This window comes from Microcaecilia unicolor, chromosome 8 (genome assembly GCF_901765095.1).
Source record: "Microcaecilia unicolor chromosome 8, aMicUni1.1, whole genome shotgun sequence".
Lineage (NCBI taxonomy): Eukaryota > Metazoa > Chordata > Amphibia > Gymnophiona > Siphonopidae > Microcaecilia > Microcaecilia unicolor.
The window spans coordinates 28,373,246-28,390,683 of record NC_044038.1 but is presented as its reverse complement, the minus strand read 5'-3'; the positions used below and the strand labels follow the sequence as shown (position 1 = coordinate 28,390,683).

The 17,438-nt window shown below is 40.8% G+C and overlaps 1 protein-coding gene across 3 annotated transcripts in view; it reads right to left on the bottom strand.

Annotated features, from left to right (window-relative positions):
- DCUN1D3 (defective in cullin neddylation 1 domain containing 3) overlaps positions 1 to 17,433 on the bottom strand; it is a 50,187-nt gene extending 32,754 nt beyond the window's left edge. Inside the window, exon 1 of one of the 3 annotated variants that reach the window (XM_030212434.1) lies at positions 17,306 to 17,433. The gene's annotated coding sequence lies outside the window, so the exon portion shown is untranslated. Of the gene's footprint in view, positions 1 to 16,858; positions 17,037 to 17,305 lie in introns of those variants that run through there. The other 2 variants (XM_030212431.1, XM_030212433.1) reach the window with 2 other exon arrangements.
- Between the last annotated feature and the right edge of the window lie 5 nt (positions 17,434 to 17,438).

Genomic DNA, 17,438 nt, shown 5'->3' with positions numbered 1-17,438 from the left:
ATTCTCATTTTTCTCTCAAAATTTCACTTCCCCTAACCCTTCCTCTATGGCTGAAATGAAAAATAAAATAGGAAGAAAGACTGGATGTGTTCAAAGTAGGGATGTAAAAATGGAAAAGCCATTTGACTGCACTGGTCATTTTCAGCTGGCTACCCACATTTTCTGTTTCCACCCTGAAAGAAAGTAGGAATCCATTCAGAAATTGTTCCGTTTTATATTTTTTGCAATCCAGCATTTACTTACAACATTTTATCTCAAAATAGAGATTTTATTCAGCATTTCAAATTCACACTCATGAAGACCAACTCTAGACTGGTTGGGTTACTAGCATACCAATAGCTCCCTGGGGCAATCTACAGTAGACTAGCTTAATAAAACTATGTCTCATATTTGCTGCAAAAAAAGGTTTGCAGGAAGGAGAGTATAGGGAAAATATTTACCAAGCTAATTAAAAAAATAAAATCAGACCTTTTACAAGTATATAATGTTTTCAAATAGTTTCCAAAGATCTGAGAAAAGTCCAAAAGAAAAAAAGAAAAGTGGTTGGTGGAACTGAAAGGGTCAGAGAAATGCCACAAGGTTTATGTTTAACGAATGCTTTGCAAACAAGATTTTATTAAGTCTGGTTTAGCTCAAATCTGATAACACCCCTTTATATTTTTTACATCCCCTTCTAATAACAGAATTGTATTGCAAGACAGCAACCATATAAATCACATCAATGATCTACACTTTCCTACCCAGAATTTAAGGTTTACGGGTACACACTGGCATTTTTTTACGAAAAGTTGTATCCCCCAAATCAGGGTACAAATGAATGGACCTTGATCTTTATATTATGTATAAGTTGAAGTTTCTCGATACTGAGGCTAGGGTCACATGGCCAGGGCTCTTATTGGCTCTCTAGTGTCAGAAGTTTCTCAGTCTCCACCTGCTGGAAGGTGTGCACATCCCATAAGTCCAACCCTGGGCCGGTCCGGAGGGACGCTAAGGAAGCTGAAGTTTCTCATGAAAACTTCCAGCTGTGCTTTACCAGAACATCTTCAAGAAAAACAAGTCAGTCAAGTCTCCTTAGAAAAGATATGCTATATATCTAGTTTTGCCCCGATACACAGAGAGCTTAAAATGGAGTCAAAACCAAAAAAAGTTCTCAGTTTTATAGAGCACATGGTTAAAAAGAAAAGGAATTCAGAAAAGCCAGGTTCAAGATTTAAAAGCTATTTCAAAACAGTTACCTTTTTGGGCAATATTTGAGTCATATAAACACTACCCAATTAATAAAATCAACTGCTTCCACTAGCAATACATTTGACATTGCCATCACTCACTCAGCTGAAACACTACATAACACAGGGAGCAGAAGAGTAGCCTAATAGTTAATGCAGTGGATTGAGAACCGGGGAAGCCTGGTTCAAATCCCACTGGAGTTCCTTGTCAATTAACCTTCTATTGCCTCAGATACAAATTTAGATTGCGAGCCCACTAGGGACAGAGAAAGTACCTGCATATAATAAATGTAAACCACTTTGGCTGTACCACAGAAAGGCGGTGTACCAAATCCGTGACTCTTTACCCTAATGTAACCAACACATTAGAACAGTCTCACAGGTATCACGAGCAGATTACAATGATACTGGCACTATTGCTCACAAGTTTCAAACTTGTGCTAAATTGAATCATTTGAGATTACAGGTATATGTCCAATATACAGCGAGAACTACAGGCACACACGTTAGGACATGATATTGCAATGCATTTTTGTTTAAACAATGTGCATAAGATAAAATTGATATGTACATAGATGCTCTATTTTATAAATCACCTATGCAGAGCTGTAATTTTTGACGTCATATATATATACTAGTAAAAAAGCCCTGTTTCTGATGCAAATGAAACGGGGGCTAGCAATGTTTTCTTCTGTGTGCATGTGGGAGTGTGTGTGTCCCTGCCCTCTGGCCTCTCTCCCCTCCCCCCTCTGAGTCCTTCACCGTTACAGAGCCAGCGATTTGATTTCGTGCTCTGCTGTTTTCCTTCACTGACTGTGTTACAGAGAGGGCGGGGCAGACACTCATAGGGAAACCGGATATCTCGCCCCCTTCACACTTCCGGCTGGAGGCTTCATAGAACGTTGGTGTTGCCTTTTATATATAGAGATATATATATATATACATATATATATACATACATACACACACATATATTACAAAAGCTACACTGGCTCCCACTTAAAGAAAGTATCATGTTCAAAATATGCTCCCTAGTTTATAAAATCATTCATGGAGATGCCCCAGCCTACATGTCAGACCTACCACCCAGGAATGCTAAAAAATCATCCCGCACATTTCTAAATCTTCACTTCCCCAACTGTAAAGATCTAAAATACAAACTAACACATGCGTCAACCTTTTCATACCTGAGCACACAATACTGGAACGCGCTGCGGCACAACTTAAAAACGATTTACGAACTAACAAACTTCCGCAAACTACTGAAGACCCATCTCTTTAACAAGGCATACCACAAAGATCAACAAATGCGAACTCCTCCACATACATCTAGAATTGTCTTATCATATCTGCTTGTCATACTACTATCATGTTTCTATCATTATAATATTTATTTATGGTTCATTTATACCCCACAGTTTCCCACAATTGCAGGCACAATGTGGTTTACATGAATTACAGAAGTAGAGAAGTACAAAACATGAATTTTACAGCAGAATAAGGAGAGAACACTAAAAACAATTAGGGTGACTAATAAGCAGAATTACTAATGGAGTAAATTTTTTCAAAAAGGAACGTTTTCAACATCTTCTTGAAAAGGTGATGATCAGATTGAGATTTTAGGTTCAGAGGTAAAGCATTCCAAGTCTTCGGGCTGGAGTAGTGAAAAGTAGAGGCAAAAAGATGCTTGTATTTGACACCCCGGCAAGACGGATAATGAAGTTGGAGATAAGTGCGGGCTGTGTTGATGGCATTTCTAGGTGGGGGGTCTATTAGAGGAATCATGTATTCCGGAGCTAGACCGTAGATAATTTTATGTGTTAAGGTGCAGAGCTTGAAAGCGATTCGCTCTCTAACTGGGAGCCAGTGCAGATTGAGACGTAGAGGTTGCGCGGGAACCATGCGCGATTTGCCCAGGATGAGTCTTGCAGCAGTGTTCTGGGCAGTCTGGAACTTTCGAAGTAGTTGCTCCTGGCAGCCTGCGTAAATCCCGCTGCAGTAAAGGTGAGAGAGAACTAACCAGTGAACAAGTGTGCGGAAGAGCTCTCTGGTGCGACAAATACATATTACCCAAGATCCTTCTGTAATACTAAATATCTGTTCTCTTATGTATTTCTACCATTCATGATGTATTGTAAGCCACATTGAGCCTGCAAAGAGGTGGGAAAATGTGGGATACAAATGCAATACACATATGCATTTATACAGTCCAATCTGCTTAAGTGCAAAGGTCTGGGACCAAAGAAATACATGAAGTTAACCGGAGCGTACACAACCGTTGTGACCCAAAGAAGTTTGACATCTGATAAACATATGTACAGTACTGTTTATTATACGTTCAGTATACAGTCTCCGTTAACTGACGTTATACAGTCTCCGTTAACTGACGTTAGGCTTACTTGAAGTAATCAGTCATAGTCCTCTGTACACTATTGTGTCTGTGAGTTCCATAGACTATGTCTGCCAGACGGTAAAAACTGTCATAGCACTGACATCCAGTGGCCTCCAGATAGGCCCATACAGTGCTGAGACTCTCCAGCGCTCTTGCAAAAGTGACAGGAGGTTGTTGAATTTTGTCAGCATGTGCCTCGCTGCACATATCATCTGTTTCATCATCAGCTGTTGCCTGCGTGTAGGCGCTTATCTCGACATCAGTGCTGTCAGCTGTTTGTAGAGCGTAATCAACAGCTACGTAGTGATGAAACTCCTCTTCAGTAACACCGGCTGGGATGTCAATAGCCTGGTCATCTGACGCGTTTGCAACAGCTGCATCTGATTCGTCCATCTCCACATCCTTGCTCGCTTGTAGCGGTTCACAATGGTTGCCTGTGTAACACGATTCCAGGCTTCTTTCTGCATATGTAGGGAATCCAACAGTGATAGATTACGAGCCAGTTCAACAGCACATTTATCCTTGCCAGTCTGGTCATCCATAACGCTCAGACAACGTAGCACAAGAGCCCGATGTTTTTTTTGAAATTGGCTATTATGCCCTGATCCATAGGTTGGATCAGAGAGGTAGTGTTTGGTGGCAGGAAGACCACCTTGACGTTAGACAGCCTGACATCACCGTGTGCAGCACAATTATCACAAAGCAACAAAATCTGACGCTTTTGTGCCCGCATTCTAGTGTCTAACTTCTTTAGCCACTGCTGCCAAATTTCCCCAGTCATCCATGAATTTGCGTTAGCCTCGTATGACACAGGAAGTCGCTTAAAATTCTTGAAGCAACGGGGCTGTTTGCTCTTTCCACTGACGAGTGGTTCCAACTTCTCACTCCCATCCATATTGCAGCAAAGGAGGATCATCAGTCGGTCCTTCAACGTTTTACTTCCTGTACTTTCGGCTTGTTTGAACGCAAGTGTTCCATAAGAAATCGCTCACCAGTAGAGACCGTTTTCGTCAGCACTGAAAATGTCACGAGGTGCACTCGTTCAAGATGGTAGGAAGAACTGAAAGAACCCAATTTTCAGCACCAAAGTCATCAGCGTCTTGTTTTATGCTGTTTCTTGAATTTTATGTTGTTCCTCTCCTTCCATCTTTCCAACCATCCAACAGTGGCTTTGAATTCAGTTAGTCCAAGACTTTGAGCTAGCTGATTAGCTTCTCCATAAGCAGTGGACCACTGACAGGAAACTGTCTGCTCCTGACTTGAGAAAACCACCGAAGAAAAGCATCTTCTACATCCTCAGCTTTTCCCACCCATTTTCGTTTCCGGTGTGGATTCGTATTGTTTTGTCAGTCTGCTTCAAGAAGATACGTGAAATTTGACTGGGATTGACACCATATTCTTTAGCAATAGATGCTTGACTTTGTGTAAGAACTTCTATTCGTTCAGCCAGTGTTAAAGTCTTACAGTTGCGCAATGACGACGACTCCAGTGTACACTCAACAACTTTCTTTCGCTTATTCTGCCTGTGGCAGTTAACCAATGAGATTTCAAATTAACCGCCCCTTTGTCACGTGCCAATCACCTTCCATATTCCGTGCGTGCGCTTATGCGGAGTCTTTCCTGCGGAGGAGCGGTCTTAAACCATGCATATAAGCGAAGCTTGCACTTATCAGTGGTGCGCTAAACCGAAGTTTGACCCCATAGAAATTGATAGCGCCAAAAACGGGACCAAAGTACCGCATGCAGTTAAACAGAGCATGCACTTGTCTGACGTGCAGTGTGTGTGTGTGTATTTTGGGTTTTTGTTTTTTAAAATGGGTACAAAAATTGCTTGTTTTCACATTACATATACTAATAATGGGTACCATTTCTGGTAGAATCAAATACGCAAGTTTGTATTACTTAGGAGTTCAATAAATAAAATAAAACATGGAAAAGAAAATAAGATGATACCTTTTTTATTGGACATAACTTTATACATTTCTTGATTAGCTTTCGAAGGTTGCCCTTCTTCGTCAGATCGGAAATAAGCAAATGTGGTAGCAGGTAGTATATATAAGAGAAACATCAAAGCATTACTTTGACAGTCTGACAGAGTGGGAGGGTGGGGGTATGCATGGGGACATCAAAGCATTTCATTGATATGAAGTTATGTCCAATAAAAAAGGTATCATCTTATTTTCTTTTCCATGTTTTATTTTGTTTGATTTCTATTGATAACCTTTAAGAGTGGACTAACACGGCTACCACACCTCCCTATTACTTAGGAGACATCAGCACAGAAAAAGCACAAAAACTGAATGGAGGAGGAGCCGAGCCAAGCTAAGCCAAGGGGAGGCATAAGAGAGTACTAGGAGAAATGGTATTTTTCTGGTGTTTTAACACCTATCAATTAATTTGCATAAGGAACATTATCAGCATTTTATCAGTTAAAACTGAGAATCTGAAGCCTTATAAAAAGTGATGTTGCTGCTGATGTTAGTCCACTTTAAAAGGTAATAAATAGAAATAAACCAAAAAAAGAAAATAAGGTGATTAGTCCAAAAACAAAAGTATCACCTTAGTCTCCCTTCCAACCCTTTTCCCCATTCACTGGACACCCTTGCTGGGTTATAAACTGGATAGGTGGAAGACAAAGGACAGTTGTAAATGCAATTCATGCTGAAGGAAGGGGCATGGTGTGCCACAGGGATTAGTTATCAATTTGGTTCCTTTAAAAAAAACTAACATTGTGAAAATGTTATCAGCAAACATTTGTCTTTTTGTAGACTATACCAAAAACATAACTACTAGAGCTGCCATCATGCCTCCTCTGTAAGAAGTATTTTTAGGATGCAGTTTTTGCGCATGTAGATCAGGAAATTACCACAGGACTCCTGAGAGTGCCCTGTGATAAGCTATTTTAAGCTGCAATAAGCACATGCTAACACTTACCACAGCTTAGCAAAGGGCCCCTTAATGTAGTTTATAACCGTATAGTGCCAATATTCATGCACTACAACTTATTAAGGGTTCCTTTTACAAAGCTGTGAAAAATACGACAAAGCCCATTCAATTCCTATGGGCTTCTTAACATTTGCTGCTGTGGCCTAGTGGTTAAGGTGGTGGACTTTGGTCCTGAGGAACTGAGTTCGATTCCCGGCAAAGGCAGCTCCTTGTGACTCTCCACTGCCTGCCGCATTGAGCCTGCCATGAGTGGGAAATAAATAAAATAAAAATAGTGCAGCTTTGTAAAAGGAGTCCTAAATTTTATATGAGCACACAAAAATGTATGTTAACTAAGAAGTGAAGGAGTGATCTATTTTAGTATATTTTGCATGCTAATACATGTTATGATCATCATCGAGGCAGGATTAAGGCACAGGCAAACTAGGCATCTGCCTAGGTCCCAAATGTTTAGGAAAAGCCCTTCTGAAATATGTTAATTCAATGGCTCTCAACGTAGATTTTTGCCCTAGTAATTCAGCGGCTGAGGGGAGAAGACAAGAACTGCCCTCAGAAATCTATCTTCTCTCAAACCTCAGTGTATTATCCTCCAATTGACAAGGTCTGTGAGCAGCACTTCTTAATTGTTGCTTCCCCCTCTGTTCCCAATCAGAATCATGACTGGGAGGGGGATTTGGAAGAATCAGTTTTAAAAACATGTGTATATTTCAAAAGGGGGGAGGAGGGTCAAGAATGAAATCTTTGCCTAGGATCCACCACACCAAAGGGTTAATCCTACCCTGACCACCCCCCCCCCCCCAATATGGATGTACTTCCAGTATAGGAAAAAGTGAGCCAAAAAAAAAAAAAACGTGCGTTTTTTTAACACTTACAATTTAGCACTAAAACTATTTCAACCCCTGAGATGAAGCTTTAACTTTCAACTGCCTTTAACAGGAAGTTAACTAAAATTTAAAAACAAAACAGCCAAAGATTGGAGGTCATTGAGGACCCTTGGAGACAGAAGTCCTGATTGGGGGAGCCTTGAGTCTGAGTCCCCAGAAGTCCCTATACACCTTCACCTAACATCAACTTGATTACTACCCCACTGATCTATATAGGATATTGGCAATACATAGGGGACAACATGTGATTGGGGCTTAGTGGGGGGGGGGGGGGAGGGAGACTAGTTCCATGTTAATGCATTTTACTTGGATTCAGCACAAATTTTAAAGTACTGTTCACTATGCATCTCATTACTTTATTACATCTTAAGTGAAAAATATATACAACATACATTTTATAAAAAACAAAAAAAAAAATTTACAGTATTTAACACAGATTTTTAGCCCTTTAGCAGCCTTACTGAAACAGTAGAAAGTACTTGCCTCTACTCAAAATTACTTTTTTTAAACTAATTTTACAAGCATATACTAACATTACACATCTAATTTGTCCACAAAAATATGATCACTTAATATAAATATTTTTCTAGTTTCCCATCACAAAAACACTAAGTATCACTCCTTTTATACAATCTATAGGTGGGTGCAAGACCTCGATCAAACATAAGAAATATATAAATAAAATAGCCTCAACAGCCCAGGGAACCTGGGCTGTTGAGGCTATTTTATTTATATATTTCTTATGTTTGATCGAGGTCTTGCGCCCACCTATAGATTGTATAAAAGGAGTGATACTTAGTGTTTTTGTGATATATTATTGCACTCTTGGCAGTTTAAAATATTTTTTGATTATTCTAGTTTCCCATCAGCCACCTACAGTTCTAATTTTGTTATATAAGACAGAACTTTCTATTCTTGTAAACTGCTACCTACAAAAATCAACTTTACAAGTTTTTCACAATACAGAAAGCAGACTGTTCTATAAGCCCTACTCCCCCCCCCCCCCCCAAAAAAAAACAACCCAGCAATAATTTAAGGTGGAAACAACCTTGCTAAGATACCTATTTTGTTGTAGCAACCAACACAAACTATATGGTATCATTAGCAAAAAAGGATTTAGGAAGACTGAAATCCAAACTGCTAGACCAGGTTACCTGCAGGTTGTACCGACACATTTTAAATAAATATTCTTGCCAATTTTTGTTCAAATGCTTCACTTTCAAATCCTGGTTAAAAGGTAAAACCAAAATTACACATTTTCCCAAATACATAGTTACTGAATATTTATAGTATGTGTGCCCTATTTAGAACGGGAAAACCTAGTAGAATTGGAAAAGGTACAGCGAAGGGCGACGAAAATGATAGTGGGGATGGGACGACTTTCCTACGAAGAGAGGCTGAGAAGGCTAGGGCTTTTCAGCTTGGAGAAGAGACGGCTGAGGGGAGATATGATAGAAGTGTATAAAATAATGAGTGGAATGGATCGGGTGGATGTGAAGCGACTGTTCACGCTATCCAAAAATACTAGGACTAGAGGGCATGAGTTGAAGCTACAGTGTGGTAAATTTAAAACGAATCGGAGAAAATTTTTCTTCACCCAACGTGTAATTAGACTCTGGAATTCGTTGCCGGAGAACGTGGTACGGGCGGTTAGCTTGACGGAGTTTAAAAAGGGGTTAGATAGATTCCTAAAGGACAAGTCCATAGACCGCTATTAAATGGACTTGGAAAAATTCCGCATTTTTAGGTATAACTTGTCTGGAATGTTTTTACGTTTGGGGAGCGTGCCAGGTGCCCTTGACCTGGATTGGCCACTGTCGGTGACAGGATGCTGGGCTAGATGGACCTTTGGTCTTTCCCAGTATGGCACTACTTATGTACTTATGTAGATAAAATTCCCATGATGATTATTTATTTATTTAGATCTACCCCGCTTTTTACCACATAAAGCAGCCTCTAAGCGGCTTACAATGAACCAAAGAAACAAATTCAATGACAGTAGAGAGGGTAGAGGGAACGGAGGTAGAAGGGAAGGGAATATAAATACAATATTTAAACAAATAAGTAGGCAAGGAAAAGAAAAAAAACAAAAAGAAAAAAAAATGAGTCCAAAATCAGGTTTTGACTCACTGAGACACATTAGGGTCTTATATGCCAGCGATGAAAAACCAACCCTACTTTAATAAGGGGTTTGAAACATGCTCTAATGAAAATGATTAAAAAGAGTTTCCAGAAGGTCTTTTTTTGTAAAAGTGGGCTAAAAATACCCTATTTTTGGCATTTTTGCAAAAATCATCAACTTTATACACTCAATTTAACAAATAGAAAATATTAGGACAATGAAACTTTATATTCAAAAACCTTGTGTTGATAAGTTGTTGTGTGCAAAGTTTCACATTTATCACACCTTTAATTCCAGAGATATAAAAAGCCAAACTTTACAATTTTTTCGAGCCGCAAATTTTTCGGACCAAGTTTGCTCCAAATTTTCTTCATGGAAATCGCTCATTAAGATTTTTTTATTATTTTGTTTAATAGAGCACAACAAGTTGTACAAGATGGCCAAGTTTTGTTTCTCTCAACAAAATATTGCCGGAGATACAGTGTCTCAAAGTTGCCGAAATCTCGGAGTCATACCATAGAAGGCTGCAGTATGGGGTCACACAGATGACTATATGTCAGCAAGTATTGCATCGGCGAATGTAAAACTTTACCAATGTTCATTGGGGACATGTATGAATGTTCACAGAAAATTTCATCGAAATCCATGATGGTCGAACAGGGCACTTCTCTGAAATCAGACCACTTGACATGGAGTGACCCATTAAGGCAGGTAAACAGATCCTGCGAACAGGACAGGAATGCGGGCGGTGGGCAACAGCTAGAATCGGCGATCCAGGAGGAAACAGGGCCCCTTCAACGGATAACCGGAAACCCCAAATTCGCCAAATCCCTGTCTCCTACCCCCCCTCCAAATTGGTCTTCCTCAACATTCTGTCATCTGGCTGTGAAGGCAGGTGCCAGATGACAAACTGATCCTCTGTCCCGTTGAGGCCGACATTGGGGTGGTGGTGGTGGGGGGGCTGATGCTCAATGCCATGCGCTAAAGCCCACAATGCAAAACCCAACAGCACAGAAAAATAGCTAAGCAATCGTAAAAACAAACCTTATGCAAATGATATGCGTAAACCCTATTATTGGACTAGTTCAACTGCCTCCAATTCCCCCTACCAAACCGACTACCTGTGACCACTGATTGTGATTAGTAAAGGATAATCATTCATTTCCTCCCTTGCACTTCTGTTCTTCCTGCTCTGTGCAGTCCCTTTATATGTAAACTGTCTCGAACCTCAAACTGAGATTTGTGCAGTATACAAGCTGCAGATTAGATTAGATTAGTTAATTGGCGCTAACAAACCAAAAGCAAGAGAATGACACTGCCTGGAACACACGTACAAAGGGTATGCAGTAAGCACAGCTCTTGTGCACATGCCCAGACAAATCTGGAAATGCAAGCACGCACTGACAGTGTTCTTCTGCGCTTTTAAATATGAGCTTTACAAAAATTGCTCGCACTTTAAATTTTTGAAAGGTTCATATTTAAAAGCGCAGAAACACTCTTTCGGTTTTGCTTGGACTTGCACACGTTTATCACCATCAGCACTAACATTTGCACGGGCTTCCTTCCACTTGCAAAAGAAGACCAAACCCACAGTTTTCATGTTAGAAATTACACAAGACATCTTCTCCTGAAGATCTTCTACACTGCCCATAACCTGGCAGTAAATTTTCAGCGTTACAGGCTATCATTTCTTTTGTGCATTGGGAATGAATACTTTCAACCTTGTTATGATCCATTTAAATACAATTTGCAACCATCTTTAACAAGAACTTTAACACTGGCGCTCGATTCCTCTAACCATTCAGTGCTGTATAACATACGCACAAACCCAGCGTTAACCACGTGTTAAAACCAGTGGTAGTTTTGAGCATCAGCCCCATAGGGAGGGCTTAAAAAGGCAAGAATAGGCACTTCCTGCATGCTGGTAAGCAACAGAATTCCTGTTATTGCACATCAGATCCTCCTGCAGTGCCAGCTGTAGCAGCAGAGAGTAGTGGGACCAAAGGTATTGGTTTCTGCTGCTGTGCCAGGTACAATGGGGTTGGTGCTGAGGCTAGGAGAAGGCAGGAGGGGTCACTGAATGAAATCCACCTAAAAAGCCACAAAACTTTGTAACACAAGAACACCAATAAACCTTCAGTTTTCTAACCTTGGGAAAGCACCTAACTGCATAAAAAATGATGTGTTCACATCAGGTTCCTACAATTCAGGCTAAATACACTGTTTGTTTATTTACTGCTCATATTTTTACATACTTCTGTTCAGTCTATGTTGGGGTACCAGTCCTGAGTTTATTTTGAGTTTTCTTTCCTTCACTTACCACCCTGTTTACTAAGCGGTGCTAGCAGCTGCCATGCGCTAAAGGCGACACAGCCCCTACACTTTGAAATGGGCTGTGTTGGCACTGCCGCGCTGCTTAGTAAACAGGGGGTTAGTTAATTTCATTGTTTTGTCTGGATAAAAGCAACTTTGTCCCCTTACACTTTACAAGCAAGCAACCTTTCTCATTCCTTGCGATCTAAGCTGGATCTAAAATAAAAAAGCCTCCAGTGATCTGCATAAAATGAATCATCAAAGGACATCTGGATCAGAAACTGCAAAATGATAAAACCATGACTGCAATTCCGTAAGTTGAAGTTCATATCTTTTTATATTATCTCTAAATTTCTGATATCCAGCTGAATCTCCCTCTCCCATCCTGCAAATGACAGGAGTGAAATACAGTCATTTGATCTATGTCTCTAGCGAACAGAAGTGCCTGTTAGATATTAGATACCAGACTTTACCTTGTTTCAAGATTTAAAAGCACAAAATATAAACAGAATAAGCAGTTCTCCTGACTGACTACATATCAGAGAATCTCAGCTTTCCTAGGAAGCAACACTTACTTCAAAGGGACTTAGACCTTCATCAAGCACTGTCTGCGTAATTAACACTCCACTGTTAATTGCTGCCAAAGACAAACTGGCTTTTTGTTATACTGAATAGCTAGAGAGCTCTGTAATCTTACCTACTTTAAACAAGAATGTGCTTTGGCTTACTAAACTGCTATACACCCAGTAATCTGGGGAAGAAGAAACAATAGACTCCCCCATCACTTAGAGGATACAAATTAAACAGGCAAAACTCTTATCTAGCTATACACACACTAATACCTACCTACCACCATCAAGTAACCACCAATATTATAACTACAACCACAACTAAGACCAATACTTGGAAACTTGGGCCTAGTAAATGCCCGATCAGCCAATAAAAAATTGGCCTATGATCCATGATGTCATCAGTAAATACCACTTAGACATCTGGGAAATAATGGAGACTTGGCTGGATGAAAACAGAGTACTACTACTGGCTGAACTATGCCCACAGAATTCACTATCTTGCACCAACCAAGACAAGGTAAGCAGGGTGGAGGGGTGGCAGTCCTGATCCGAGAGACAGTCAAACTGCGCAGAGTCTCCATCCCCCACTTGTTTGAGTCAGAATGCCTCCTAATCCAGCAAAGAGATAAAGAACCAATATGGCTGCTCGTGGTCTACAAAGCACCTTGCAACAATGCATCATCTGTGCAAGAACTGTTACTGAACATGGGAGACTTTAACCTACACACTGAACTCCAGACACCACTACTGCTGCCTTCCTCGACATAATGGCAGCTCTAGGATTCATTCAGGTGATCAATCTCCAATTCATGAAAAGGACCATATGCTGGTGTTCTTCAAAGGGGTCGACATTTTTGAACACAAGGCTGGTGGCATTGAGATAACACCCCTATCATGGGCTGATCACTTTCTAAACAAAATTTTCTATTAAGGACTACATAAATTAAAAAAAAAAAAAAAAATCAAAGTTTGGAAGGCAACCAGAGACATTAAATCTAATGCTGATAACTTCCTGGAGACCTTGTCCTACCCCCATGTGGATGAAAAGTTGATGACAGTGTCAGAACAGGTTGATATCTGCAATGCATGCTTAGCAATGGCATTAGAAAAAACAGCCCTTCTAAAGAAGGTCCTATGCTCATCAAACGGTCCTCATGGCTCTGCCCAGAACTACAGGTCCTTAAGCGTCAAGGACGTCAATTTGAAAGAAAATGGCAAAAATCTCACCTAAATGAAGACAGGCTCAACTGTAAGAAACACATGGCAATGTACCGCTAGACTAACAGCCAAAAACCAATATTTCTCTGAATCTCCCTCTCCTATCCTGCAAATGACAGGAGTGAAATACAGTCATTTGATCTATGTCTCTAGCGAACAGAAGTGCCTGTTAGATATTAGATACCGGATTTAGAGGAGGAGTGGCCTAGTGGTTAAGGTGGTGGACTTTGGTCCTGGGGAACTGAGGAACTGAGTTCGATTCCCACTTCAGGCACAGGCAGCTCCTTGTGACTCTGGGCAAGTCACTTAACCCTCCATTGCGCCACGTAAGCCGCATTGAGCCCGCCATGAGTGGGAAAGCGCGGGGTACAAACGTAACAAAAAAAAAAAAAAGCACAGTTCAAGCTGTAAATTCAACCAAGCAAATATTTAAAATAGTAAGCAGCTTACTACAAACCCCACAACAGAACCTGCCTTCCCAGTCACAACTAACCAGCAATGATTTTGCCACATACTTTGCCAACAAAAGTAAAAAAAGTCTCCATCAGGTCCTACAGACAATACCATGAAAGCTCCAACCAGCTAATGAAGAGAACACTCCCTCTTCCCTGCCTTGACCAGCCATCTGGGACTCATTCAACCAGGTCACAGAGGAAGCACTTGAAAAAAAAATCCTGAAAGACCTATGGCCTACAACCTGCTCTCTTGATCCCTGTCCAGCACAGATAGCGAGCCTAGGTCTCACTGTAGGGGGCCACCAAAACTGTTAGCATCTCTCTTGGGACGGGCAGCTGCCAACAACACTAAAGAGACTATGGCACGTCCCCTACTAAAAGAGAACTCACTCGACCAGGACATGCTTGAAGCACAGAAACCATGACAAGGGATCTGCCTCGATACTAGTGTTGCTGGATTTCTCAGCAGCCTTCGACACTGAATTATAACATCATGCAGCGGAAGTACTTACATGGTTCAAATCCTGTCAGACATACAACTATCAGTTCTGTTCAGTAACAGCACATCATTACCTTGGGCACTGAACTGTGGGGTGCCACAGGGATCCACACTATCTCCCATTTTATTTAATATCTACACTCTGGCTGAGCTGCTTCAGTCGATGGACACAAAATTCTACATCTATGCAGAGGATATGCAATACTCATAACCATTGAACCAGATCTACCCACAGCTCTGTCTGCCTGCCTAACCGCAACTCAGGAATGGGCAAACAACAAACTCTGCCTGAACCCAAGCAAAACAGATTATTTGAGTAACTAACAGGTGAACAAATACCTGTCTTCAAAATACATTTTGAGAAGTAGGAACTCCCCCTAAAATCACAGTTCAGGAATCTTGGGATACTGCTAATCACTCACTCTGATCCCACAAATTGAAACAACCTTTAAAAATGTTTCTATCACCTATGGCAGCTACAAAATCTCTTTCCATATATTGAAAAGATGAGTCTGACCACAGTGGGCCATGCCATAACATCACGACTAGACTACTGTAATGCCCTGTATACTGGTCAAACCAACAACAGTTTGCATCAGCTCCAATTCAGAATGCTACAGCACAACTGATAGAAGGCTGCAAACGGCACGACCATAAGACATCCTTCCTGCAAAAATTACATTGGTTACCAGTACCTTACAGGGCTAAATTTTCAAGACCCTGCAAGGTACAAAATGGGCCAGAGTAAGAATGTTAGCCTTTTACACACCTTTGAGACCTCTAAGATCCTCTCAAGGAGCATTACTATCTGTCCCCTCATCAAATTGTACGATGTGATACCCGCCAGCGAGCCTTCTCAGGAGTAGTCCCCACTCTCTGGAATTTACTCCCCAAGGGGCTACATAAAACTCAAGACTACCTCTACTTCAGGAAGTGGATAAAAATCTGGCTTTTCTCCCAAGTCTTTAATACATAGGGTGGCTGACTAAACACTCATTTTGCCCCTGGACTAGCTTGCTACACACACTGTAACTTATTTATATCTTGTTTAACTGTACAAAGAACTTGTCTTTAGTTTAGCCACCTATCTATTTATCCTAACTGACTCTGCACCACCCATCTTGTCCCCATCTATATATCTGCACTTGGCCCTTCATCTATGTGGCAAGCTGTATTGTAGAAAAACATGAGTATCATAGGAATATTATTTGAATGTTCTAATTATGTGCTTATTAGATATTTCCTTAGTATTATGCTGACATTATATTATATCTCAGTTATTTATTGCATTAGTTTACCACATTTTCCCACCTATTTGCAGGCTCAATGTGGCTTACATAGGTTTGTTATGACAATATCATTCTAGAATATCAGATAAAATTAGTAATGTGCAGAGACTGAGTAAGGAAGGAAAGAAGGAAGTGATTAGGCGGGTAAGTATTGAGGTGAATTTCAGTTCTGTTAAACATGCATATTTTTGATCCTGTGTCATGGTAGTCCTATTATTAGGTTTCAATTTGCTGTTTTCAAGTTTAGCTCATTGGTCATTTTACTATCGTTATGCTATAACAAAATTGTAAGTGTTATTTTAAACTGTACCTGCTGTACACCACCTTGGATGAATCTCTTCAAAAAGGCGATTAATAAATCCCAATATAAAAATAAACCTGTAACATTCCAAACAACACACACCTAGAATCAGAAGCCCTAATTATAGGAAGGAAACTCCTTTACACCTAGTTCTGACTATACAGGAAATAAGTTTGTGACTCCTTCAAGAAACAATTCATGAATGCAAGAAAGTCAAGTACTACATTACTATGGGTTTGGGTATCACAGCGTAATCTACTAGACTAAAAAATTTTAAGATGACTAGAATTCCTATATAACAGATAAGAAACTTATCTTCGTAAAAGTCATGCAACAAGAAAGTGACGTTCTATACGAGTGTGGTAAGAGGCAAAAGAAGTAATCACTGAAGCAAGATAAGGCCATCTCTCCAGTGTGGGCAGGATAGTTTCTCTGCTGTGAAATATGTCGAAATCAACCTCCCAGATCATCTTTTTACAAGGACTAAAATACACAAAAGAACGAATAAAATAAAACCACACGTCAAGCTCTCCAAAGGTAGATATTTACGACACACGGGGGTTTGTTTGGTCAACTCCACAAACACAGGGCAGGGAAAAAGGTTCTTTCTGAATAAGGCCCATACAGTTAAACTCAGTTACCTCATTATTTCCTATCCCAGGGTTCAGAGAAGCTTGAGCTCTCACCTCACAGATTCATTCAACGCACGTTTCAAATCAGGAGGTCAGGGGTGGGGGGTTATGGTCTTGACCTGCAGGAGTAACACCCTGGGATGAAATGTACAAGGATAAAGAATTGTTGATGGAAGAGACAGAGAGCCCCATTTTGTTCAGAACGACTGACTACAGTGGGGGGGGCAAAGAAGGGCTTTATCGTTTCCTACAAACCACGACGCCTGCGCTCTTGCCTTTTTCCCCCGGTCCCCGTTTCCACAGACTAGAGGGAACTCGCCTCAGCAGCCCCACAGGAAGAGAGAATCTGAAACCTCCACACAGCAGAATTGCAAGAGACTACGGCGGAGACGAGAATGAATCAAGCCCAGGCGCCCTAAACTGTTTGCGGTTATTTTGCCCATTTAAATTACTTACCATGTCTCGCGTTCCCTTGCTCTGAATTTTGGCCCTGCATCACTTCCTGTAGTCCCACATTTTGTCTAATGGCTCGGAGTCAGCTGTGTCCTGCGCGCGCAGCGGCAGCAGCACTCCCCTTTCACCTCCTCGC